Raw genomic sequence first — 26,215 nt, forward strand, 5'->3', positions numbered from 1 at the left:
CAACGACACCCAGGAACTGGCAACAGTGTGAAGCCCCTGGAGCGGCCTGATTTGGCAAGAAGAGGGACAGCTCCAGTGAGAGAGGGAGGGTGGCTGAGAGGCACAGCTGCAGGATCGGGAGCCAAGGAAGGCAGCCTCTGTCCAAACTGCAGCTCAGCAAGAAGGATGGGGGTGGGTGAGGGGTTGGGAGGGAAGCAAGCACCCCGAACTCTCTCTGCTCTGGGGCCCCACTCACATATGATTCCCTAACAGCGCTGGGCCTGCTTGGACACCAGCGGATAAGGAGGCCCAGGTGATGTCGCCATAGAATGAGGTGCAGAGCAGAGAAGGGTGAGGAATGGATTTGAGTGGAACGCAGAGGCTAAGCGGCATAAGTGATCAATCTAAAGTAAAGTGTTCCTTTCATAAGCAGAATTTTGTTTTAAATGCCACTTGCTGATCCTACTGAAGAAGTTGTCTGTCAGTAACAGAATTGTGTGCATTACTAAGGATATCCCATTTCTGGGAAATGCTAAGTTACTTACAAAGCCATTGTACCTAAGGGTCTATCTCTCCCCATTCAGGTGGTTTTTATTTGCTCTTTGATGTTATGCTGCCTCAGGTACCAGGACACCTGCAGAGTAAGGCAAACCCTCACAGGTGCCTCCTACCCCCAACCAGGTTAGGTTGGGTCCCGCTTCCTCCCCAGCTCTCCTCATCCCACTGCATCCCAGCATCAAACCAGCACGCCTTTGCCTGAGCTGAGGGGCAAGGAAGTGGAGGCATCTCCCCTGCCCACAGGCCTGCTGCCTTGCCCAAGGTATGGCAGCTTCCGCTGGGGGACTCACTAGGCACCTGGAACAAGGGAGGGCAAGAGCCTGGTCCTGTCAGTCACCTTGGATAAGCCACACTGCTGCCAGCCCAAGGTGGGGACAGCTTCCGCCATGCTCAGGCCAAAACATTGTGGTCCCTTGCCCGCATCAGCACCCAGGTAGATCCTAGGAAGCCAGAAAGGGGCCAGCAGGTGAGTCCAGGGACCAGGGGCCTGGAACAGGTGACTTAGAACCTGACTGGTGGGAGCTGGACTATGTGAGCTGAGGCTCCAAGCCCCCAGGGCATGTTCCATTGTCCCACGGGATTTCACAAAATTCAAATTTGAAGAGAAAGCTGTTCACAATTCCAGCACAGAGATTAACCCACAATTGTGAGACCCGTCTGACTGTGGAAGCCTGGGCAACTGTGCTAGTCCCAAGCCCATAGAGCCAGCTCTGGTTAGGGCTTCAGAGTACTTTTTTTTTTTTTTCCTAGAAATTCTCTCAGGGATTTTAACCACGCAGCCAATTTCCTGTGTCTGGAACATCTTGCAAATATTCATGAAATGAGACTGAATTGTTGAATGTCTGGACCTCGAGATAAAGATTTTTTTGTTTGTTTGTTTTCTAATTTAGTGATGGGGTTTTCTATTTATCAAGTAGTCATTAAGTGATGTTCCTATAATCTGGCTGCATTTCCAATAACAAGAAATGTTTAATACTGATCTAGGATGAGAAGGATTTTGTTTTGAAAGACACTTGGGATTGTTGTGAACTCGAGGTGGCTTTGATAAGCAGTTGGAAGATATTTTACAAGGCTCCAGTTCTGATTCTGACTCTAAAAAACAACTATTTTACTTCTTTCCAGATATTAAGGTTTTGAAGTTTTATTCTGACACTGATAAAGTGAACTATTGCTACTCTTGGACAATACTTAACTCTTTTTAAAAATTTTTTTTAAATGTATTTCTTTATTGATTTCAGAGAGGAAGGGAGAGATAGAAACATCAATGATGAGAGAGAATCATTGATTGCCACCTCCTGCACGCCCCCTACTGGGGATCGAGCCCACAACCCAGGCAAGTGCCCTTGGCCAGAATCGAACCTGGGACCTTTCATTTCCCAGGCCAATGCTCTATCCACTGAGCAAAACCAGCTATGGTATTTGACTCTTTTTAAAATAAACACTAAAACTAGTGGTTAGGGGCAGCTCAGCTGATTGAGTATTGTAATGTGTACTGAAAAGTTGCCAGTTCAATTCCCGGTCAGGGCACAAAGGCACAAACCCTGATTGCAGGTTCAGTCCCTGGTTAGGTGTGAGGGAAGCAACCAATTGATGTTTCTCTCACACACTGATGTTTCTCACTCTCTCAAATCAATAAAAACATTAAAAAGTAAAATAAAATAAAATAAAAATAGAAGATCCCATGTAAGCATTTCCACAGCCCACTTGAGTTCCTCATAGCAGAGCTATTGGTATCAATTAATTTTATTAAAACTGAATGTCAGTTTCAGTGTGGCTATTCCCACTGATTTGATACATTAAAGAAACTATAAAAATTTGCCTACTACTTTTATTATTTTAGTTATTTTGAAAAAATTAACAGGAAAGCTCTGATCTTGCCTTTTAAATATGAACTAGAGGCCCGATGCACAAAGATTCATGCAAGAATAGGCCTTCCTTCCCCTGACTGCTGGCACCCAGGACCCGGGCCTTCACTCTGGCCGCTGCCTTCCGCCTTCGCTCTGGCCCGGAGTCGCCTTCCGCCTTCACATGCTGCCCAGAGGCCCGGAGCAGCAGGGGCGGGGTGGAATGCCTGCATCGTTGCCATGGCGACAACGCAAGCGGCCCGGCCGCTGCCATCTTTGTTGCATCAATTTGCATATTCCCTCCTTATTGGCTGTGGGTGCCGTATCTTTGTCATGAAGTGATGGTCAATTTGCATATTCTATCTTTATTAGATAGGATTATTTATAAGCATAAAATAATTTGCGAGGAACCAAGATGGTGGCATAGGTAAACACCTGTACTTGCTGCCTCCCACAACCACATCAAAATTATAACTAAAATACAGAACAACTATCATCCAGAACCGCGGGAAAGCTGGCTGAGTGGAAGTACTACAAATAGAGAGGTAAAGAAGAAAGCATACTGAGACTGGTAGGAGGTGTAGAGGCACAGAATGGGCTGGTCCGGCACCTGGGTGTGCCACTTTTTTAATTGGGCGGGAGTTCGCCTCTTTAGAGGTTGCCTGGAGGAGCAAGGAGTCCCAGCCCCACACCAGACCCCCAGCCCAGGGTTCCAGAGCTGGGGAAAGAAGTCCCTATGGGCATAAGAACTACAGACTGTAACAACAAGTGCGGATTGGGGCTGAGTGACACACAGGCTGCTGGAGACCCAGCTGCTCAGCTTAAAAGGCCAGCACCGTGAACTGAATTTACAAGCTCCCACCTGTTCTGAGCTCCAGTGCCGGTTGAGGCTCTGGGGGACCCAGACAGATACGAGGAGAAACTGCACTGCCTAGCATCAGGGTGGGAATGCGGTGGCAGCTTTCTTCCAGGCAGAGGTGCTCCCAGTAGTCATTGTTCCCATTCTGGGACCTCCTCAGTGCAGGGCTGACTGGCAGACATTTCTGTTTGCTCCGCCCTGGAGATTCCCTGAGACCCCGCCCCACCCAATTTACAACACCACCCAAGCTGTGTGCAGCAGCTTTTGCATATGAATGGCCTGTCCTTTCTCAGCCTAAAACCTGTCAAACAAGCTGCAGCTGGGTCAGGAAGCCCAAAACTTATCAATAAAAGGCCCAAGGCCAGCACCAGCACCAGCCTTCCTGCTTCACAGCTGGGCCTTGTCAATGCTGTCAGTTACCCAGTTCCAGCTCAGGTCTACAGGTCCACAGAATCCACGGGTGGCTCCCTCCCCTTGGCCTGCCTCACTCCCAGGTGCAACCTGTCTCTTCGTTCAGCTGCTGGGGGAGGGCAGCTCCAGTCGGTCTATGTCCTTCAGCATTTTCATGTGTGAGTCTGACACCAGGCCCTCCACAACTCAAGTACCAAGGGCACAGGTCAGGCCCTCTGGTTTTCTTGAAGGGTCTCATTCTTTGGCTTAACATAGGGAGGCAACAACCCTTCGCGCTCTCTCTCATGGAGGAGAGAACACATCTCTTTTGTTCCCTGAAGCTAGGTAGGTTGGCTAATTCTGGCGAAACAGGTTTGGAGCCACTCCTTTTGCAAATCTGGCCTACTTTAGCCCTTAGTGTAAGGTGCTCAGCACCTATTGTTCCCCAACCTCCAGCCAAAACTCTGAGCCAAGGTGACATTAACATGGATCCTGGAGGGGAAACCAGTCACTGAAAACACCTCACAGTACTTCTTGCACAGCGGGTGCCTTTGATCTCCCAGGCCCTCAGCCAGCCACAGCTGACATGTGACTCAGATAGGAAGTCTATTCACACCAATGCCAAAGGTGTGTTCGTTACTGCTATGCCACAAGATGTTTGAACGACTAATATGTTTTTCTTGCTCCAGCACAAATCTCACGCTTTCCAAATATACCTGCTGTTCATTGAAAAGAGTAAAATTAGTTCTATATAAATTATACTCAGTCTAAATGCTTTCATACTCACTGATTGGTGGCCTTGTGTATCACGACTTATGATACACATTCTTCATATTCGTCTTGGGTGGCTCACTGAGTGATGTAACACTACACCCTGACAGCTCCAAAATCTGCCCCTTTAATTAAGGAGATAAATCCTATGTTCAGCACAATTAAGGTATTCTGTAATCTGTGACTGGCTTCATTCTTAAGAATGTATCTGAACAGTAAACTCAAAGACAGCTACCCTAAAGTAATTGTTGCCGATCCAGCACTTTTTAATTTTTAAAGGGGATCTGTACATGCCAGCCTAATATATGCCACGTTGGCACATTGGTTATTTTGAGCTGACGGCAATTGAAAAACAGCAGCAGACAAAGAAAGAGCTCTCTGCCCTCCTCCTTAAAAGCAGGGCATAAAGGTGACATAAATTTCCATTTATAAGGGTGTTCCCCTCTCGAGAAAACAGAGATGTGAGAGATGAGTCCGCATAACAAACCTTATTAAACAGCCCTTAATCACCATACATTTCTTAGTCACTTTTCTGTAAGTTTCTGCCCCTGGAACCCAAACACCCTTTCCTTTGTCTGGTCACCTTTCTATAATTTATCTCCTGCTCTTAAAATTCTACATAAGCCCTCAAGTTTAACTGCTTCTTTGGGTTTTCATTTCTTTTCTGTGAAGCCCTGTGCACATGAAAATATTAACATCAATTTAAAAAATGTATATGCCTTTTCTTCTGTTATTCAGTCTTTTGTTTAATTTGCATGCCCCAGTAACAGAACTTAAGAGGTGAGAAATTTTTCCTCTTTCACACTTTGGGTAACTAGCCTCTGAAAAACTAAAAGATTTGGTAATGAATTAGGCTTTTATTGACAGGTTTCAGAACATGTTACCCCAAAATATAGCACTTCAATATATTGAAGATTTCAGGCTGAAGAAATTTGAAGAATAGTTTGTGTAGTGTCTGACCTTCCTTGAAGCAGGTCATAAAACTAAGGAAAGACTTTCTAATCTAGCTCTGATGCAGGTCAGATATGCTCTTTTTTCTTACCTGAGGAAAGGAGCATCCTTATCTCCAAAGACAGATGGACAAAGAGAGAAATCTGAACAAACACCTTGCTAAGCTTCCTCAACTTACTACCCTTAACTCAAACTCTTTGTCCTAGCATATCTTTCCGCAACTTTCCACTCTTCATCAAACCTCGGATGAAAACACTCAGGTTTAAACCTTTCCTCGGGTCTTATTTCTCTTATGAAACCTACTGTGTCATGTAAAACTTTTCACCACATTCCAGCCAGATCCGTCTTTTTCCTTCCTCAAATATGCCAAGTTCTGTCACGGCTCAGAGATTTTCCTAGAATACCCCTTTGCTACGTTGTCTCATCCTCATCCTTCAAGTCACTTGCTCAGGGTGGCCTTCCTGTACCAACTCATGTAAATGCCACCGACCCCTTTCCTAGTTACTATTTACCCCATCACCCTGTTTATTTCCTTCATGGAGTAGCTGTAATTTTTTGTTCAATTGCTTCATAATTTGGTCTTCCCTCTCCTCTCTTCCCCTACTCCCATTACATTAATCTTTTTAAGGTCAGATACCTGGTCTGTCCTATTCATTCCCAGATCCCCTGCACCTAGAACAATGCTTGGAACATAGGCGATGCTCAATAAATACGTGTTGAATATTGAAGGATTGAAAGCTACAGCCTTGTTCCATGCATCCCAGCAGTCTTCATGATTGCTTCCTTTCTACTTGAATGAGATAATCTTGTAAGTTACCTGTGTTTGTTTCCTAGAGTTGCCTTAACAAGGTACTACTAACCGAGTGGCTTAAAACAACAGACATGTATTCTCTCTCAGTTCTGGAGGCGAGAAGCCTGAAATCAAGGTGTTGGCAGGGCCATGCTCCCTCCTAAAGCTCCAGGGGAGAATCCTTCCTGCCTCGTCCAGCTTCCAGTGGTTGCCAGCGATCTTGGCATGCCTTTGCTTGTAGCGGCAGCACTCCATCTCTGCCTGCATCCTCGCAGGGCATTCTTCCTGTGGGTCTTTGATAAATGCTCCTCTCCTAAAGAACCAGTCAGTGAATGTGGCCCAATCAAATCCAGTATCATATTATGTTGATTACATCTGCAAAGACCCTATTTCCAAATAAATTCACATTCACAGCTTGAAGGGTTAGGACTTCAACTTACCTTTTGGGTGATACGTTCAACCCACAACAATACCTGATACAGTATTGAGACTAGAGGCTCCAAAAAATAAATTCCTTTCAACTGACTTTTCCGTGAGCCCTACCTGAAATTCCCTGCTTAGATTGATTGCTAGCCCTAGGCCGTTGGCTTACCTGAAGCTCTGATACCCTCTAATCCTCCCAGCTCTTCCTCTTGGAAGCGAAAACCTGGTATATGAATAGCTCTGGTTGAACCCCCTGGTTGCCAATTGCTACTCATTCCTCAGGAGCCGACCACTAATACACCAGAATAGCTTTCACATGACATGTACTTCATTGGATCACTAGGAAGACCTAATATCCATTGTGGTTGTATAATTTAATTGTAGCATCGGCTTTTTTAATGGGGTAGAGGAGCTAATCTGGGAATCTAATGGCCATTTTTAACACTGCATTTGTCCTTAGAAACATTGTAGATTGAATTGATAACCTAAATTACAAATAAACCGTTGGAATGGAATTGCATAAGTAAACGGGAACACATAGATATAAGAAAGTTAAAGATGATGTGAGAATCAAATAACAATATGCTTGTAACATAGGATTACAGGGTAATAAACAACTGATGACATTTACAAGTGCTATTGCTTCTAGGGAGGTTACAAATACCTTCAATAACTCCAAATCTCAAGGAACACAGCTGCAATCAGTTTTACTCAATGCCATAGGAAATACAGTCTTTCTTCTTTTTTCTGATTGCCAGGCCTTCCTGTTGCTTTCGAATCCCAAACATGGGTGGAAATTTGTTTTATCTGTAAATGCTGACCCTGCTATGGAGTTCCAGCTTTCGAATTCAGTATACTAACAACTCACTCCATCTTGCCATAAAGAAGGGAACTTGACGAAATGGGATTCTACCCAGGTAGCAGTCTCGCTGGCAAGAGATGGTAGTTTGAGGCCACCCTGAGCCGGCCAAAGGAGCTCTGGCTCTCTGCCTATTGGAGGGAAGAATTCCAGTACTTTCTTCCATTGTTGGGTGCATAGGGGGAATTTTATGTGATGTTATTCTCTGCTGTAGGACACACCTCCTCCTACGTTTCCAGAAGACGCAAACACATGCCATTAACTCCTCATAATAAAATGGGTATTTGCTGGATTGCTTTGCACTAAATCAACAGTTATCTGATGAAGTGAAAGACTTCTCAGCGGTCAGAGGGGCCTGGATCATGGAAGCAGAGAGGGCAGATAGGAGTGAGGTATTTCTTTTAATTATCTACAAATAAAAATCTTTGATCTGAAATGGAAAATAATGTTTAGCTGGGCTTGATGTACCAGAGACTCTTGTCACGTAGGAATAATATTTGCCCAAGTGATACCTTTCTGAGGAAATAAACAGGTACACACCTACCAGGTCTTAAAATTCCTCAGAGCCCCTTGTTCTGGGAAGAAGGCATCACTCCTTTGTCCTCAGTAGGTCCCCAGCGAGCAGAACCTAGCTGCTGATGGAAAGAACACAGACATTTTCCCTTAGTAATTATACTCTGGAAGGAAGGTATTTTTCACTTCTTAAAGGACAAACCAGCCACTCCTATATCTTAAAAATGAATCTTTGAAAGCATTTTGAAAGCCCATTTATCTCCAGGCTAGTCTCAAATAGATGGAGAGAGGAATGGAATATTCATCTTTATTCATCCAACATTTCTTGAGTCCCTCTTGTGTGAAAAGTCTTTTTTCAAGGCACTGCTATGCATAACACAAAGATGAGTGAACAAAACACCTGCATTCAAAGGAGAAGAGAGCAGAATTATGGTTGCAATCCCGGTGGAGTATGAAGTGTGCTCTAAGGGCTTGACCTAGGTGGGGTTTCTAATGGGGGATCTGATCCTTGACTGATGATGGGCAAGATTTTTTAATATGAGGTGGAAGAATATTCTAGGCAGGGAGAAAAGCATGAGTTGGAGGTGAAATTACCCAGCCACGGGGCAAAGTGTCATTTAAGGAAACAGAGAAATTCCAGGTAACTGAGTCATTATTTCACACTTCAGGTGGAAGGCAGAGTGAACACATAATTTATTATAACCTGGTTCTGTCCTGGACAAGCTGGGACCTATTGTGACACTAGTAATTGGGAAATTGCAAGAACAGCCTTTTTTTTTTTTTTTTTTTAAATCCTTACCCAAGGAATGAGGACATTTTTTCCATTGATTTTAGAGAGAGTGGAAGGGAGGGGTAAAGGGAGAGAGAGGGAGAGAGAGAGAGAGAAAGGAGGGAAACATTGATGTGAGAGAGATACATTGACCAGTTGCCTCCTGCCTGGGGTGGGGATCAAACCTGCAACCCAGGTACACGTCTAAGACCAGGAATCTAACCTGTGACCCTCCAGTGCGCAGGCTGACACTCTAACCACTGAGTCATGCTGGCCGGGGCTGCAAGAGAAGCTTTGATTGGGAGGAGACTGCAGTGACTTCATTACAGAGAACAGGGGTGGGGATGGGGAGAAAGGTGGGGAGGCGTGGGCAGGCCTAGGAGTACTATATTAGTTTCCTGTGGCTGCCACCACAAAGTACCACAAACCAGGTGCTTAACATACTAGAAATATATTCTCTCATGGTTCTGGAGGCTAGCAGTACAAGGTCAAGATGTTGGCTGGGCTGTGCTCTCTCTCAAGGCTCTCGGGGAGGTTCCTTCCTGGCCTCTTCCTAGCTTCTGGTGTCGGTAGAAATCCTTGGCTTGTGGACAAATCACCAGCGTCTGCCTCCGTGGCATTTCCTAGTGTGGTCTTCGGCGGCATGCTGTCTCTGTGTCTCCTGTCTGAGACACCCGTCATATTGGATTAAGGATTCACCCTACTCTAGTATGCCTTCGTACTAACTGAACTACATAGGCAAGGACCCCATTTCCAAGCAAGGTCACATTTGGAGGTTCTGGGGGACACTCCTCAACCCAGTACTAGTACCAAACAGGGAAGTTTGACTGGGTGAAGATGCTCATGACACTCAGGCAGGAGGGCAAGGGGACAGGGACAGAGGAGTCCAGGTTTGGAACTGTGCTTCCGTGGGCGGCTCCCCCCAGGGGCACAGGGGGTGCTTTAGCTCTGAGAGGGCACTTGAAATGTCCAGGCGAGGCTGGAAGGCTGCCCACTGTATTCCGTCCTGTGTCCAGCCAATGTTCTCACGTCTACGCTTCTCTAGTCTCTATTTTCCTCTTCTGGAAATCAAACCAGACTTGAAATTGGGTGATAGGAGTTCACGTCATGATGACTCAGCTACTTTCAACTTTGGGCAGTCCTGTGACTTCTGAGTCTGTTTCCTCCTCTATAAAATGAGGATGTTTGGAGGATGATCCATAAGGATCCTTCTGGCTCCAGAAGCTATGACTTTAGGAGGAAGAAGGTGAACTATGCTCCGCTGCCCCTGTTAGGATACTTTCAATAGGACCCTTCATCATCCCCATCTTTTCCCCCCAATGTATCTATCGACAACATTTGTGGTTGCAAACAACAGAAATTTATAATCTTTTTAAAAATATGTTTTTATTGATTTCAGATAGGAAGGGAGAGAGAAACATCAATGATAAGAGAGAATCATTGATCAGCTGCCTCCTGCATGCCCCAACTGGGGATCAAGCCCGCAACCCAGATATGTGTCCTGACCAGGAATCGAACTGTGACCTCCTGGTTCATAGGTTGACACTCAACCAGAGCCACGCCGGCCGGGCCAGAAATCGATTATCTTGAACACAACAGAGATTTATCAGAAAGCAATTGGGGGCTGGCACCAAGAACAACCTGGTCCCCCCTCATCTCCCATGAACTCTCCAAGTTTGTGATCTCTTACTCAAGGGTCAGCTCCCTGGGTGAGAGTCTCCTCTGTGTTGGGTGTGAGCAGAGAAAAGATAAGATTCCCCAAAGGGAGATTGAGTTGCTGATAAAAGGAAGGGTTGGATGGTGGACAGCCAAGAGAACATGTCTACAGCCAATAAGTACAGTGTTTGGAATTCAGCCAAGGATGAAGATTTTCATAGTATATTTAGCCATTAGTATCTCTAAAGTTGTTGTATTATTAGACTGTTATCAATCTTATTTTAAGTTAGTGGTGAAGAGCTCATATTCTGGAGTCAGAGAGACCTAAGTCTGAATTCCAGCTCTGCCCCAGGGTAGTGGTGACTTTGGGGGAAGTTATTTATTGCTTATACTTACATACAAGGAGCCTCATCAGTAATGTAGGGATGGTCAGACTGACCTTATAGATTATTGTTAAAATTAAAGGAGATGATATATACAAAAGAGCTTAATGCAAAGCCTGGCCCACAAATATATACATTGCCTAGTAGTACATTCAGCCAATTACCAAAGAAATGAGTCAAGGTATCGGCTCCATAGTACCTCTGAGCTCAGCGGCACAAACCAGAGTGAACTCTTCCTTGTAGAAAACCCCACTGAAAAGGACTACACGGAAACGCAGACGGCTTGAAATAAGGACTAAGTTCTCTCGGAGCAAGCACATTTCACGATTAAGGCAGAGGAGGTGTGGCAAAGGCTTCCCCACGGCGGCCCTGCCGTCCCCGGCCTCCCCCTCCCCGCGGGGACAGGCTGGGGTCCCCGCGCCAGGTGAGCGAACCTCGGCGGGCAGGCGCCGGAGGGCGGAGAGAGCAGTCCGGCCCGCCTGGGCCCGGGCCCCCGGGCGGGGAGCAGAAAGGGAGGACGGCGACCGCAGGAGCTGCCTCCAGGGGGAGCGCGGGGCAGCCCCGGCTCGGACCCCACTGCAGCGCGGGACGGCTCCCCGCCTCCCTAGCCCCCCGCGCGTCCCCGTCCCCGGGTCCCGGTCTCCACGCATCCCCGCCTCCTCCGGGTCCCCGCCCCCGCGCGCCCCCGCGTTCCCGCCCCGCACCCCCCCCCCTCCCGCGCGCCCCCGCCCCCCGCGCCGGACGCCCGCCAGCGCCGCGGGCCGAGTAGTGGGCGCGGGCGGCCGCCGGGAGGTGGAGGAGGGGGCGGAGGAAGAGGAGGAGGAAGGCGGCGGGAGGAGGAGCCGTGGGGAGGAGGGCCGCGGGGCAGTCGCGCCGGCGCTGGGCGAGGAAGCGGAGCGGCCGCCTCCGGGTGAGCGTCTGCGGGGGTCGGGGCCGGCGGTGTGTCTGCTGCCTCCTCGGTGACCCGGCCGCCGGCCTCGGGACGCTTCTTCCTGGGGCGGCGGGGCCGGGGCCGGGGCCGGGGAGGCGGCCGGGGCCGGGGTCCCGGCGGCGCGAGGCCCTGCGCCTCCTCGGCGGGCCGGCGGGCGGGGAGCGGCGTCCAGGAGCCGGCGGGAGGGCCGAGGCCTGCTTCCGCCGCCGCCGCCGCCCGACCCTCGGCCTCCCGGGCCGCCGCGCGCCGGGCCGGCCGCCGCCTTTGTGGCTCGCAGCCGCCGAGAGAGGCCGGGCTCGGCGAGGCCTGGGGCGGCGCGGGCCTGCGCGCTCCATCGCCCGCTCCACGCCCGCTCGGCCCGCTGGACCCCTCGGCTCGGGGCTGGGGACCGGGGACGGCGGGGCCCAGGCGGGGCTGGGGCAGCCGGGACCCCGGGCTGCCCTCCGCGGGGGTGCTGCTGGGTGCATTCACTTCCCGGGCTGTGTGGATTGTGGGGTTCAGGCAGCTCCCCTGGACCCGGGGCAGGCCGCGATTCCGTGTGCTTCGGGAGTTGGCAACTTCAGGGACACGGCGGTGGCTCCGTGCGGAGCCGGACTGTTGACATTTCTCAGTGTGGGTCCTGGCACAAAACTTGGAATGGGGTGCAGGTACCTGTGTGCCAGCGTCACGGGCAGCCGGGATGTGGAATTCGGGGTTCCGTCCCCGCTCTCTGGAATTCGGGGCCAGGTGGGAGCACGCGGTAGAGCCCGGGCTTCCGGGAAGGAAAGCCATACCTTTGAATTCAGTGCCACCCAAGTTCCTTGACCGCTTTCCCTGGACCAGGCAACGCGCATCTCAGTAACACTGTGAACGGGACAGAAGGGCTCCAAAACACGTTTCTCATGGGCCGTGTGCCCTGGCATAAAAGCATGTTTGTAATCAAACAAAAGTAAACTGCTCTCTCCTTTTAGATGAAATCACCGGGGTGTTCTCACCCACAGGAGGCATGCGTTTCTCCACGTTTTTCCTTAATCCACCAGATACCACCACAGGAGACTCGCTTCACTTACTTTAATGAATGAATGTTAAGTGGCTTATTTAGTGCTAGAGAGAGTTAAGCGTTATTTGCAAACATGAATGGCATGGTTGGCCAAGTTTCACAGGTAAAACCCCAAAACGTAGCCCCTGATACAACTTTCCCCAGGCTCCTGATTTCTCAGTGCCGCTCGCCTGGTGCGCAGGTGGTAAGGTTCAGGATTTCACGGGCTCTGATGGAAATGTGTGGCCTCAGCACTTAGGTTCCAGCCCAGTCCCTGACGCCCTTAGGGAAGCTGGCTCTGATCGGGGACCTGATAAGAATTCTTAGAAGAAGTTACTCGGTTTGGTCAGTGCTTGCCACTGGTCTAGTTGAGGATCAAACATGTTATTCACCTGAACATTTGTCTTTTTTAGGACTCCCTTCAGCATCTCTTTGAAACATTTTTCCCTCTTTATTATGGTCCTTAAATATCTTCTGAGTTGGTGGGAAGTATACTGTCCCTTTCCCCTTCTTTTTATTTTTTATTGATTTTTTTTTAGAGATAGAGGAAGGGAGAGGGAGAGAGAGATAGAAACATTGATGAGAGAGAAACTTCAACATCAATTGGCTGCCTCCTGCAACAGCCCCCACTGGGGATTGAGCTGCAACCAAGCATGTGTCCTGACCTGGAATTGAACCAGTGACCTTCTGGTGCATGGGTTGATGCTCAACCATCTGAGCCACACTGGTTGGGCCCTTTCCCCATCTTTTAATGGGAAGATCTTAAACATGACTGCCACAGGATCCAGGGACACACTGCTGGGTGTCACCTGGCGCCCTCCCAAGGCAGCACCTTGCCAGGAGTGGCAGAGAAGGGGTTTGGGCATCATTCACCTGGGCTGCAGCCCACCTGGGACTGGATTCCTACTCGTTCCTTTCAGTGGCCCTCTTTATAGGGAACAGAAGCAAGTATCTTAAGACTGTCTTGTTATGCAACTTCACTCCTCACAGATAACCGGTAGTTTTCTCCATTGTGGCCAGTTGTCAGGAAACTTTCGTGTTACTAATAGTGTGTCTTTTATTTTGCTCATGGAAGTCATTGTGCGATCTTATTGAAAAGTCTTAACTATACTCTGAAGAAAAGGAAATGTTCATTTCTGAGTTTGTGGCAGTTACTGTCTTCTCTCAAAAATACACAGTCATGTGAAATGGGTTGGTACAAACTATGTTGAATTATGATCTTTATAATACAGTATAAATTTATAATCCAGTATAACTAGTGGGTGTGTATGCATCCATTTTAATACTTCAGAAGGGTAGACATGTAAATGACCCAGAACTAAGATCACTTTTTTGCTGTTTTCTGTTTGTTGTGCCTGTTATGGGAAGTGAAGGTTGTCTGTTTTGGTCCTCTGACCTCATCCCTCACCTCCTCCAGTTTTGGCAAGGGTACATCTGTGGTCCCTGTGTACTTTTGTAAAATTATTCCTTTTACAAGGGAGGAGTTCATAATGTCACAGAAAGAGCAGACTTTTTTGTGGGACTAGATTGATCAAAAGAGTTGTCCAGGTAAGTAAACTGGGAACAGCGGTGGGACATGATTTATGTTGGACCAATAGTGAAATTGGCATTAATATTTTATGGTTAATTTATTATGCTTATAAGTAGTGAAAGCTTTAGGGCTAAGTGTACATTTTATTTATTTATTTTTTTTAAAATATATTTTATTGTTTTTTTTACAGAGAGGAAGGGAGAGGGGGAGAGAGTTAGAAACATCGATGAGAGAGAAACATCAATCAGCTGCCTCCTGCACACCCCCTACTGGGGATGTGCCTGCAACCAAGGTACATGCCCTTGACCGGAATCAAACCTGGGATCCTTGAGTCTGCAGGCCGATGCGCTATCCACTGAGCCAAACTGGTTAGGGCACATACATTTTACTTTAAACTCGGGGCCTTCTCTGATGATTCACACAAACATCAAATTTTGCTTAGTTGGAACAGTTGTTTTTAGGGGGCTGCTAGTCTTCTTGATGCTTTCAAGAATAGACATACTAGGTAAAGTCATTTAAGATTTCAGTTCTCAAATTGCACCTAAAGGACATTTTGGAGGTGTTAGATCTTCAGTAAGTATACCTTACTAGCTTTGTGACCTTGAACATATCTTATGTTCCCTCCGAGTCTATTCCTCATATGGGGCTAACGTGGGGATACTCATCCATTTGACAGTTATTGTGAGCGTCATTTGTTTAAAGTAAAATCCAAGCTCTCATGGGTTACAGTATTTCTATCTGGTTCTGCAGAATTCACAGGTTAGGTATTTATTTTTAATTGACTTTATTGGGGTGACATTGGTTAATAAAATTATATAGGTTTTGGGTGTACAATTCTATACTAAATCATCTGTATATTGTATTATGTGTTAACCACCCAAATCAAGGTTCCTTCCATCACCATTTATCTCCTCTTTACCCTTTCCTACATCCCTCTACTCCCCCTCCCCTTTCCCTCTGGTAATCACCATTACCAGACATTGTCTGTGTCTATGAGGTTTTTTTTGCTTAATCCTTTCACCTTTTCACACAGCTCCATATCCCCAGTCCCCTCTAATAGCTATCAGTCTGTTTTCTAAAGTCTGTTTCTATTTTGTTTGTTATTTTGTTCATTAGTTTCCACATATAAGTGAAACATATGGTACTTGTCTTTCTATGAATGGTTATTTCACTTAGCATAATGCTTTCCAGGTCCATCCATGTTGTCATAAAGGGTAAGATTTCCTTCTTTTTTTTTTTTTTATATAGCTTTGTAATATTCCATTGTGTAAATGTACCACAGCTTTTTTATCCACTTATCTAGTGGTGGACACTGATGTGTTTCCAGATCTTAGCTATTGTACTAGTAAATAATGCTGCAATGGTGTGTATATTTTTTTGAGTCAGTGTTTTGGGCTTCTTTTGTTATATTCCCAGAATTAGAATCACTGGAACATAAGACAGTCCCATTTTTAATTTTTTTGAGGTATCTCCATGCTGTTTTCCACTGTGGCTGCACCAATCTGCATTACTACCAACAAAGGACAAGGATTCCCTTTTCTTCACATCTTCGCCAGCACTTGTTTGTTGCTTTACTGATGGTAGACATTCTGGCAGGTGTGAGGTGATACCTCATTGTAGTTTTAATTTGAATTGCTGTGATGATTAGTGACTTTGAGCCTCTTTTCATATGTCTATTGGTCATCTGTATGTCCTCTTTGGAGAAGTGTCTATTGAGGTTCTTTGCCCATTTTTTAAATTGGATTGTTTGTTTTTTTGGTGTTGAGTTTTATAAGTTCTTTATAAGGGTAGGTTTTTAAAAATAAACAGGAAATCTCATTTGCTTTATCTGTACAACTGCCTTTCTCAGCATTGGTGTGAACTTTAAAGAGACAATGCATGTAGATGTGTGAGTTAAGTGCCTGGCCTATAACAAGTACTACTACTAATAATTAGATTAAAATAAACTGTGATCGGTTGAAAGGAGTATTCTGGCTTATCAGCAATGTCTATGTAAGACTTGGTTTTCTTGTTAAGGAAACCCTGTGTGGGAAAGGGTGAGAGTCCAAAGGGACAAGAAAAATGTCAATAGGAGAGGAGAGAGTGGGAGTCCACATAAGTACTAATGGTGCCAGCTACTAGAAGCGTGAGGTTGGCAAAAGCTTCCAGTGTCAGCCACCATTGGGTTCCTTGGCCCTGGGTCATGGCGGCCAGTGGTGGAGGATCGAGAACAAAAAAGGTACTACACATGGCCCTCTGCAAGGCCCCATGCTCGATTCATGCTGTTTTAATATTGCTTTATCAGTCTTAACAGCTATCATACTAAACTTGTTTCTTTAAATTATTAAAAGGGCATCCACTCGGCGACTATGTTTGGGGAGCAGTGGCTATCCCCTTGTCCCTGGGAGCAGACCATTGAATAAAGAAAGAAAGAGGAGAAGAAAGAAGACAAGATCTGGTCTCTGAAGACCTAGATGACAAGCAGTTATCTGAGCATCACTGAACCCTGAAGGTGTCACTGTGCCATCCTGAAATTTGCCAACAGGTAAATTTAGTTATCTGAAGAGGCATCCATCTCCAGCAGTTCAGTAGCAGTCTGAGATTACTGTATAATCAGTGTACACATTTCTATTCAAAGCTTTTATTCTGAAGGCAAAGGAATATATAGTTCATATTAGATAAAATTTTCATCAAAAATGATAATAAGAGTTTAATGTTATTCTTTAGAACTATGTAGACAAGGTGTGTTCACCAAGTGCTCTAGATAGCCTCTTAGGTCGCTGCTTATGGTTGAACTTGTAGTGGTAGCTGTTGTTCTGGCCACACCAGAAACATGCTGAATGGTTGAAGCAGCAGTACAGTAACACACTTTTAAATCATACTTTGTATGATTTTCCTTTTATGAATTTTGCTTTGATGTTTATAATAAGGAAGGTGTTTGTTATTCAAGCTTAATTTCAGTTTTAAAGTAAATATTTTTTGGCAATAGCAATTTTTGTCTCTTGGCATTGCTTTTAAAGTGAACACATACACAACACACACACGGAATAATAGTACTACCAGTTATAACAGACTCCGATTATGTAAGCATGTATCAAACATAGAATTGCATTAGGATTTTAGTGGTTTGGCACATTTGCAAAATTATTTCATTGTAGAATTAGGAGGAACCTCCTTATTATTAACCAGCTTCTTTCTTACCTAGATGATGAGGAAATTGAGACTATAAGTGATTACATAGTCTTCCCAAAGTCACATACCACATTACAGATTTCATAGTGGAGTCTGGTATAGACACCTCTTCTTGCCATTGATGCAAGATGTTTTATTTCCTCCTGGGAGCAAGGGAATTTGGGTTTGTGGAGGAAACCCTTCATGGAGGACGTCACAGTTGAGCTGGCCCTTGGAGGGTGACCTGCGTTTGATTGGGAAGAGCTATAGACGACAGGAACATTATCTCAAACAGGCTGAATCAAACCGGAGCTGTATGTTTACTTCCCTGACTTGATGGAGCTCATCCTCCTAGTGACTTCCTAGACAGGTGATGGGGCAGGGGGTCATGTGTGTGTGTTTGACACCTGGCATGTCAGAAAATGTCCATGTTCTAAATATTTGATGTATAGTCCAATTGGGTATAGATTTCTAGGTTACCATTTGAGTTGGTGGCAGCCTAACTCTGAAATCTCAGCAACAGATAAAGGTGTGTTTCTCGCTTTCACCACATGGGCCTCGCGTTGTGCTGTGGGCCTGGCGTTCCTCTAGCTTCTTCCTTGAGATCCAGCCTACTGTCACCTGCGTTCCCCTCCCATCACCCATGGCTCGGGCTACCACATCAGATACAGGGAGAGCCAGACAGGCTGGCACTGAAATACTTGGCGCAGAAATGACACATGTCACATTTGCTCCACAGTTCATTGTCCAGAGCCAGCCATGCCCCAGCTGGGATGCCGAGAGATGTGGAAGCACACTGAAGTGATTGACCGAATGTGTGCCATGTTGAAAGTCAGTTTCTCTGGGAATTTTTAAGGCGTTGCTCTGCCAACTTCTAGTGCTATCTCTTAGCAGCATTACACATCCCAATCATTTGTATGTAATTATTTTCTCTTTCTGGATGCTTTATAGTACCTTTGTATTATCTCCTTAACTCTAAAATGTTACCATAATGTGTCTGATTGTTATTTTTTCTTTTTGGATAGACTGAGCAGTCCATGGATCCTTAGACTCTACACTTGGATTCTTGGATTCTTGCAAAATGTTTAAAATTTCTTTTATAACTTCTTTCCCTTGAATTTTTTTCCCGCCTGACTGAAGCTCTTTGTTGGATGTTGGGCCTCTTGAATTGATGTATTAATTTTTTCCCCTCAATTTTTAAGAATCAGCTTTTTTGTTGTTGTTGTTGTTCTTTTTTGGGTGGTGAATATTCTCCATTTTTCTCCTTTTGAATTTTAATTTTGGCTTCAGGAGTTTTTGTTTTTTAACTGTTCTCTTCCCCACTTTTGAAAATAAATAGCATATGATTCTTGTTTCAGATTTGTGATAACATTTTGTAGGTGTGTTTTTTGTTGCCTTCCCTTCCATTTCAGCTTTCTCCAGTTTCTCTAAGCCAGTTAACACTGTTGTCTGCTTTCCATTCCTCATTGACCTTGTGTTTTTGGGGGGTGAGGAAGAGGGATAATAAAGATAAAGAAGTATATGTTTCATAAGCTCATGCAAAGTTTTTTTGTTCTTTTCAATAGTTTGTGTTTGTTTTTCTAGCATCGGTGAATATTAAAGCCTTTTACCTTAGGGGGAACTCACATCTAATTTCTCTTTAAATAAAGATTTTCAGTGTGTGTTCAGCTAGTGTCATCATGGAGGCACATCTCTGTCACTGAGCTCCATGTAACTTAAATATGAAATGCCTGCTCTCCTACAGTGGGCAATGCAAATTATTTTAAGTTGGATCATTTTTAAAAAATATGTTTTTATTGATTTCAGAGAAAGGAAGGGAGAGGGAGAGAATCAATGAGAGAGAAACGTCATCGATTGGCTGCCTCTGGCACGCCCCCGTACTGGAGATCAAGCTCGCAACCCCGGCCATGTGCTCTGACAGGGAATCGAACCATGACCTTCTGGTTTATGGGTCGACACTCAACCACTGAACCACACCGACTAGGCTTAAGTTGGATCATTTTAATATCGAGAGGTCACATGTGCAGATCCTACAATAAATTTTATGTTAGATAATTATCAGTTTACAATGCACATAATGTTTTCCATTTTGTAAGATTATTATTTGCTTAATAGGGCTATAGTATTAATTTGAATAATTAATGCTCCCCAGGATACCCTTTATCTCTAAAAATCAGAAGTGAGGTTTATGTATGCTCTTTTTAAAAAAATATATTTTATTGATTTTTTTACAGAGAGGGAGAGGGATAGAGAGTTAGAAACATGGGTGAGAGAGAAACATCGATCAGCTGCCTCCTGCATATCCCCTACTGGGGATGTGCCCGCAACCAAGGTACATGCTCTTGACCGGAATCAAACCCGGGACCCTTCAGTCCGCAGGCCAATGCTGTATCCACTGAGCCAAACCGGTTAGAGCTTATGTATGCTCTTAATATATATTTAGTAAATCTTATGTGTATTACTTTTTGTATCCCAAATCAACTATTCTTAATTTCGTTGTACTTATAGAAAATGAGGAAAGACGATATTAACTGAAAGTTCATATTTTGTAATGCACTCTGAATGAAAAATTCATATATTCTATGCGAAAGCATTTGAGTAGTTGATAAATTGTTATTTAAATTGGATACTTTGTGTTGAGCTCTAAAGGTTGAGAGCATTCAAAACAGTTGTGTCACTTTTCAGTATTTATATTTTTAAATACTTTAAAAAGGATTTTTAATTGATTTTTTTGAGAGAGAAACATCAATGTGAGAGCGAAACATTGATAAACTGCCTCCTGCATGCCCTCTACTGGGAATCAAGCCCACAATCAGGGCATGTCACCTGACTGGGAATTGAACCAGCATCCTTTGGGTGCATGGGATGATACTCAACCAACTGAGCCACACTGGCCAAGGCACTTTACAGTTATTTTTATGTGCACGTTACCTTTAGGAGTTAGAAGTTTTTGCTTTAGTAGTTCAATATATTTAAAAGATTTTGTGTGTAAATGAATATAACTTTAAATTTTGAAGAATGAAAAGTAATGAAAGAACTTCATCATTGCACTGTTTGGTACAGTACCTCTGCCACTGAATGAAAACAAAAACAGCAGACAGATCTATGGGCCTTACCTAATTATAACTATCCTATATAATAAAGAGCTAATATGCAAATGGTCATCATGCCCTCAGACTCTCATGCCAGAACTGCTCAGACACTCAACACTGGGGAGAGAGGAATGGAGACCAGCCAGGCACAAATGAGCTGGCCAGAGAGGAATGGGGATAAGCCGCCCACCCCAGCTGGGGCTGCAGCCTGGGAGAGGGATAGTCTTCCAGCCCTGCAGTCCCAGCTGCCAGTGGCTGTGCCTGTGCCTGCGGCCCAGAAGAGGGACAAGCCACCTGCCCTGTGGTCCCAGGCTCCTGCGACTGCAGCCCAGGCAAAGCTGCCCACCCACAGTCCCCTGCGGCTGTGGCTGACCCAGGCGAAGCTGGCCCGGGTCCTGGGTGCCTGCGACCAGCCAAAGGAGGAAATCCTGGGTCCTGGGTGCGGGCCGAGGCAGAGGCAGTTAGGGGCGATCAGGCCAGTAGGGGAGCAGTTAGGGGCAATCAGGCAGACAGGCAGAGGGGTTAGGGGCGATCAGGCAGGCAGGCAGGCAGGCAAGTGGTTAGGAGCCAGTAGTCCTGGATTGTGAGAGGCAGTCAGACATCCCCCGAGGGGACCCGGATTGGAGAGGGTGCAGGCCGGGCTGGGGAACCCCCCCCCCCACAGCACGAATTTCATGCACTGGGCCTCTAGTTTGTCATAAATTCTGAAAGGGTTTTACCTGCTCAGTAGTTTAAACAGTGAGGCCATTCTTTCTCCCAGGCAGTCAATGTGCTGAGATTGCTTAGGGTATTTGCTATGTTTTTAGCTGAAACATTGGTGAGTGCCTAGAAAGGTATAAAAATATGTACATTAAAATTTTATATGCACATTTATAAAGATTGAGGATTTGTTACATAAGTATACTTTTTAAATCCAACATGTTTAAATCTGAATTAGAAAATTAAGAAATGAGTTTATTTCATTAACTAATTCTTATAAGCCAGCTCCATTAATATTTTAAATGATGGAATCTGTGAACTCTTGTTTCATATTTAGTTGACTAGTAATGGGTTAAACACAGTTACAGGGAAAGATGCTTAGAAATGCTCACATAAAAGTTCTCTGCAGGTTTAGTGTCTGAGTATCTGCATAGTTTTATTTTCATTCAATCAGATACTCTTGGAGCTAGATAGATTTTAGAGATCAATGTGTTATATGGGAAACTGAGACTCGGGAGAGTCACCCAGTGTCACACAGGGAACTTAGTGATACTTTATGTTTTTATGTAAGTGTTCTACAAAGTGGGAGTGAATCACTTGAACATTTTTATCAAAGCTTTTGCTGTAATTATAAATTCATTCTTAATTTATTAAATTTTAAATTAAAAGTGGACAACTTTAAGTCCACTTTTTTAATCCTCACCAGAGGATATGTTTTTATTGATTTTAGGGAGTGGGAGAAAGAGAGAAACATCAATATGAGAGGGAAACATTAATCGGTTGCCTCCCGTATGCACCCCCACTGGGGATTGAGCCCGAAACCTGGGTATGTGCCCTGACCGGGAAGCGAACCTGCGACCTTTTGGTGTATGGGACAATGCTCCAACCAGCTGAGCCACACCAGGACAAGTCTACTTTTCTTAACTTGGTTATCTTTAAATTTCTTTATCCACCTTTGTTAGCCATACAAGTATTCCTGTTGCTTTTTAAAATGAAGCTTATTGTGGTAAGATCTAGAGGCCCTAAAAGAAGGCAAAGCAATTATATTACATTTACTCTGTTTCGGTTACTTTTATTTGCATGTAGTTCTCAAGAATGTGAAGAGCCAGAGATTTTAACGCTATGTGCAAATAAACAAGATAGCTTGACACGGTTACATGGTTGCTGCCAGGAGACATGAGACGCCTGGGCCTGAGATAAAGGACTTTTTTCAGGATATTGTCCTTAGCCAGGGTATGAGCCTTTGTGCCACCTCCCTGAGCACCAATACCTTGTTGAGAAAAGAATGTAGGGGACCAAAGGAGAAAGCAAGGAAAACACCTAGAAGGCCACTCTGCAATAATGCCGGTAAGATAGGACAGTAGCTTGGACCAACAAGATGGTGGAAAGTGATTGAATTCTGCATGTATTTTGAAGATAGCTGAGATTGGGATGTGGGGTGTGAGAGAAAGAGAGGAGCCATGGATGATCCAAACTCTTTGTTCTGAGCAGTTGGGAGAATGGAGTAACCACAAATGAAAGTGGGAAAGGCTGCAAGGAGAGCAGGGGTGGGGTGGGATGGGAATGATCCAGCGCTTCATTATGAACTCGTTAAGACTCAGGTATCTCTAAGACAGCAGAGTGGCCACGTCAAGAAGGGAGTTGAGCCCTAGCTGATTTGGCTCAGTGGATAGAGTGTTGGCCTGTGGACTGAAAGGTACTAGGTTCGATTCCAGTCGAGGGCACATGCCTGGGTTGTGGGCTTGATCCTCAGTAGGGGGCATGCAGGAGGCAGCCGATCAGTGATTCTCATCATTGATGTTTCTATCTCTTCATCTCTCTTCCTCTCTGAAATCAATAGAAATATATATTTTTAAAAAAAGAAGGGAGTTGATTGATCACTGGGTTAAAGAGATAGAAATTTAGGCCCGCCTGGTGTGGCTCAGTGGTTGAGCTTCGACCTGTGCACCTAGAGGTCACTGGTTCAATTCCTGGTCAGGGCACATGCCCAGGTAGCAGGCTTGATCCCCAGCAGGGGGTGTGCAGAAGGCAGCCAATAGATGTTGAGGTTTTTCCCTCATCGATGTTTCTTTCTCTCCCTATCCTTTGCTCTCTAAAAATTAAAAAAAAAAAAAAACATTTTAAAAAAAGGAAATTCGGGAGTAGATGACACATCAGTATTATTTAGAACATGTGAATGAGTGAAGTTGCTAAAGACATGAGTGTAAATGAAGAAGAAATGACCAAAGTCGAGTGCTGGGGAGCTCCAAAATTAAGAGATTGGAGGCAGTTGGAGGCGTGATCAGCTGTGTCAAATGCTGCTGAGAGAGCACCTAAGATAAGGACTGAGAATTGATGCTGGATTTGCAGTGTGGACATTATTAGTGACTTTGACAAGAGCAGTTTCTGTGTAGTGGTAGAGTTGGTCTCTGGTATGGTTTAAGAGAAAATTGGGAGACAGGTAATGATAGGCCTCAGGTATGCATGATTTTCCCAAGGTGCTCTGTTGCAGAGGGGATTAAGAAATTGAACCTCTTTCTCCACCCATAGCTGTGGGGCAAGTGGGGTCAAGACAAGTTTGTTTATACATGTAAGAAGTGATATTTTTAGGAGTGATCCTGTAGAATGGGAAAATTGTTGGGTAATGAAGGAGATCACGTGTGCCAAGTGGAGGGTGACTTTAGAAAGGTGTGGGCACCTGCACAGAGACAGGATAGATGTGCAAACGTGTGTTGCCAGGTCAGTAGACGTAAATTGAAGTGTTGGAGTTGAAATTTGCTTGTGATGTTTTTAATTTTCTCAGTGAAACAGGAAGCTGGCCCATCAGCTGGGATTGAAGGTGGGGCGAGTAAGTGTTATAGGAGTGAAGAAAGCTGTGAAATGCCCGCAAGTGCAGAGTGAATGGAATGTAGTTTGATTTCCAGGCACATGGAGGCTCCATCTGAAATTCAAGTCATGACCATAAAGTGAAATCAGTCAATGCTTATGGGTTTGTGTAGCCACACTCCCCTCTAAGGGCACAGATGTGGCTCAGGTGGAGTTGGATTTAACCAATGTTGTGGTTTTGCCAAGAGTTTTTCAGAGTGAGAATGGGGGAAGGATTAGGGTTAGGTCTGTGCTGGGGAATGATTAGGATTAATCGTTGAAATAAGTGGAATAAGGAAGGGAAAGGGACACTGAAAAGTTGAGCCTATGACTCTTGTCTTCATTTATTGTTTATGTTTCTTATTTTTTTAAATTTATCTTTATTGTTGAAAGTATTACAGATGTCCCCTCCTCCCCACCCCCCCATTGACCCTCTCCTCCCCACTCCCACCCTTTCCCCAGGCCTTCATTGCACTATTGTCTGTGTCCATGGGTTATGCATATGCTATATAATAAAAGGCTAATAGGCAAATTGTCTCCTCCACCGGGAGTTCAACCGGAAGTTTGACCAGGGGGTCAGGCCGGCCTGCCTGCCAACTGCTTCGGCCCCTCCCCCTGGCCAGCCCGGCCCAATCACCCCGATAGGGGCAGGCCGGCCGGACTCCACTGCATATAACTCCACTCCGGTCTCTAGTATGCAAATAACTTCTTTGGTTAATCTCTTCTCCCTCCACCCTCCCACCCCCAACCCCTTCTCTCTGAGAATCATCAGTCTGTTGCATGCTTCCATATCTCTGTATTTATTTTGTTTGTCAATTTCTTTTGTTCATTAGATTCTACATAAAAGTGAGATTGTGTGCTCTTTGTCTTTCTCTGACTGGCTTATTTTGTTAGCATATTACTCTCCAGGTCCCTCCATGTTGTCTCAATACTCTTGTCTTTTAGACTTTGAGTATTTCAGGCCATTCCCTGAATATATATACACCAAACAAAATGTTAGATTTGCAAAACATTATTTTGGGTGGGGTGAGGAGAAGGAGGAGGCTGCCTAGGTTCTAATAAGACAAAGATAATACAGTATTCTTATCTATTGATTTATATTTTTGTTTGGTTTCCAGTCACAGTGTAACTGGAAGCCAAGAAAAGGCCTTGCATTTTGATTTAACCTGATGGATTTGTTCAGCCATTCCCTTTAAAAAAGGAACAAACAAGTTCACATACTTCATTTTTATAAAAATGCCCCATATTTATTAGAGAACATTTAGAAAATAAAGTACTGGAAATAATATTTACAAAGTCTTCTGCAGTCCAGTTGATGGTTCTGCTGTATTTCTTACTGGTCTGGTTTTCCTCCCTATTCTTTCTACATAATCAAGACCACACTTTACATATGATTTTGTTTCCTGTGTTTTTGCACATAACAAATGAACAATAATATGAACTTTTCCCCACGTTATTTATAACTTCATATAAATATCAATTTTAGTGGTTCCCTCAAGTCCCATTGTGTAGGTGTGCGGATTTTATTTACAGTTCTCATACTATTGGAACTTAGAATGCTTCTGATATTTAAGACTTAAATTTATTTCTTTATTATATATACTAATGCAGGTGACATTATGCTTTGGTTTTATATTATTTCTTTAAGATTTATAAAAATAGCATTATTGGCTCACAGAGTATGCATATTTTTAAGATTTGCATATATCCAAGTTATATTTTTACAACTATACTAAGACATTTTCATGTAAAGGATATAATTATTTAGATAAATCTTTTGCTGATTTGACTTGTGTAAAATCATTACTATTTTAATTTGATTCTTATGAGGGTTGGTATTTTTCTGGGAATGTGTTGAGCCAGTTGGTTACTTATGTGAAAAAATGCACATTATTCCCTGCCTCACACATATCAATACTAGATTAATCAAGGACTTACATTTGAAAAATACAACTTCGGTACTTTTATAGGATATACAGGAGAATTTAAAGCTGTCAAGTGTCAGGGGATTTCTTAAGATAATAGAAGGGCAAACAATAAAAGAAGACTGACAAACTTGACTAAAGTAAAATGAGAAATTTCTGTTCAAGGTACTACAGAAAGAAAGAAAGTCAGGATACAAGTCCTACACACTATACAGCTACAGAGAAAAGAAAGATGATCTGTGGAACTGTTGTGGAGTGATTTCTGGGGCTCTGGAATATA

The 26,215-nt window shown here is 44.6% G+C and overlaps 1 protein-coding gene across 4 annotated transcripts in view; it reads left to right on the forward strand.

Moving 5' to 3' along the window:
• The first annotated feature begins 10,990 nt into the window (after window positions 1–10,990).
• The window catches only part of SOCS6 (suppressor of cytokine signaling 6), a 28,277-nt gene continuing 13,052 nt past the window's right edge, over window positions 10,991–26,215 (forward strand). Inside the window, exons 1-3 of one of the 4 annotated variants that reach the window (XR_008557611.1) lie at window positions 11,562–11,655; window positions 16,556–16,749; window positions 18,115–18,744. The gene's annotated coding sequence lies outside the window, so the exon portion shown is untranslated. Of the gene's footprint in view, window positions 11,170–11,489; window positions 11,656–16,253; window positions 16,444–16,555; window positions 16,750–18,114; window positions 18,745–26,215 lie in introns of those variants that run through there. The other 3 variants (XM_028139348.2, XM_054723782.1, XM_028139347.2) reach the window with 3 other exon arrangements.

The sequence above is a fragment of the Eptesicus fuscus genome, chromosome 12, assembly GCF_027574615.1.
Source record: "Eptesicus fuscus isolate TK198812 chromosome 12, DD_ASM_mEF_20220401, whole genome shotgun sequence".
Taxonomy (NCBI): Eukaryota; Metazoa; Chordata; class Mammalia; order Chiroptera; family Vespertilionidae; genus Eptesicus; species Eptesicus fuscus.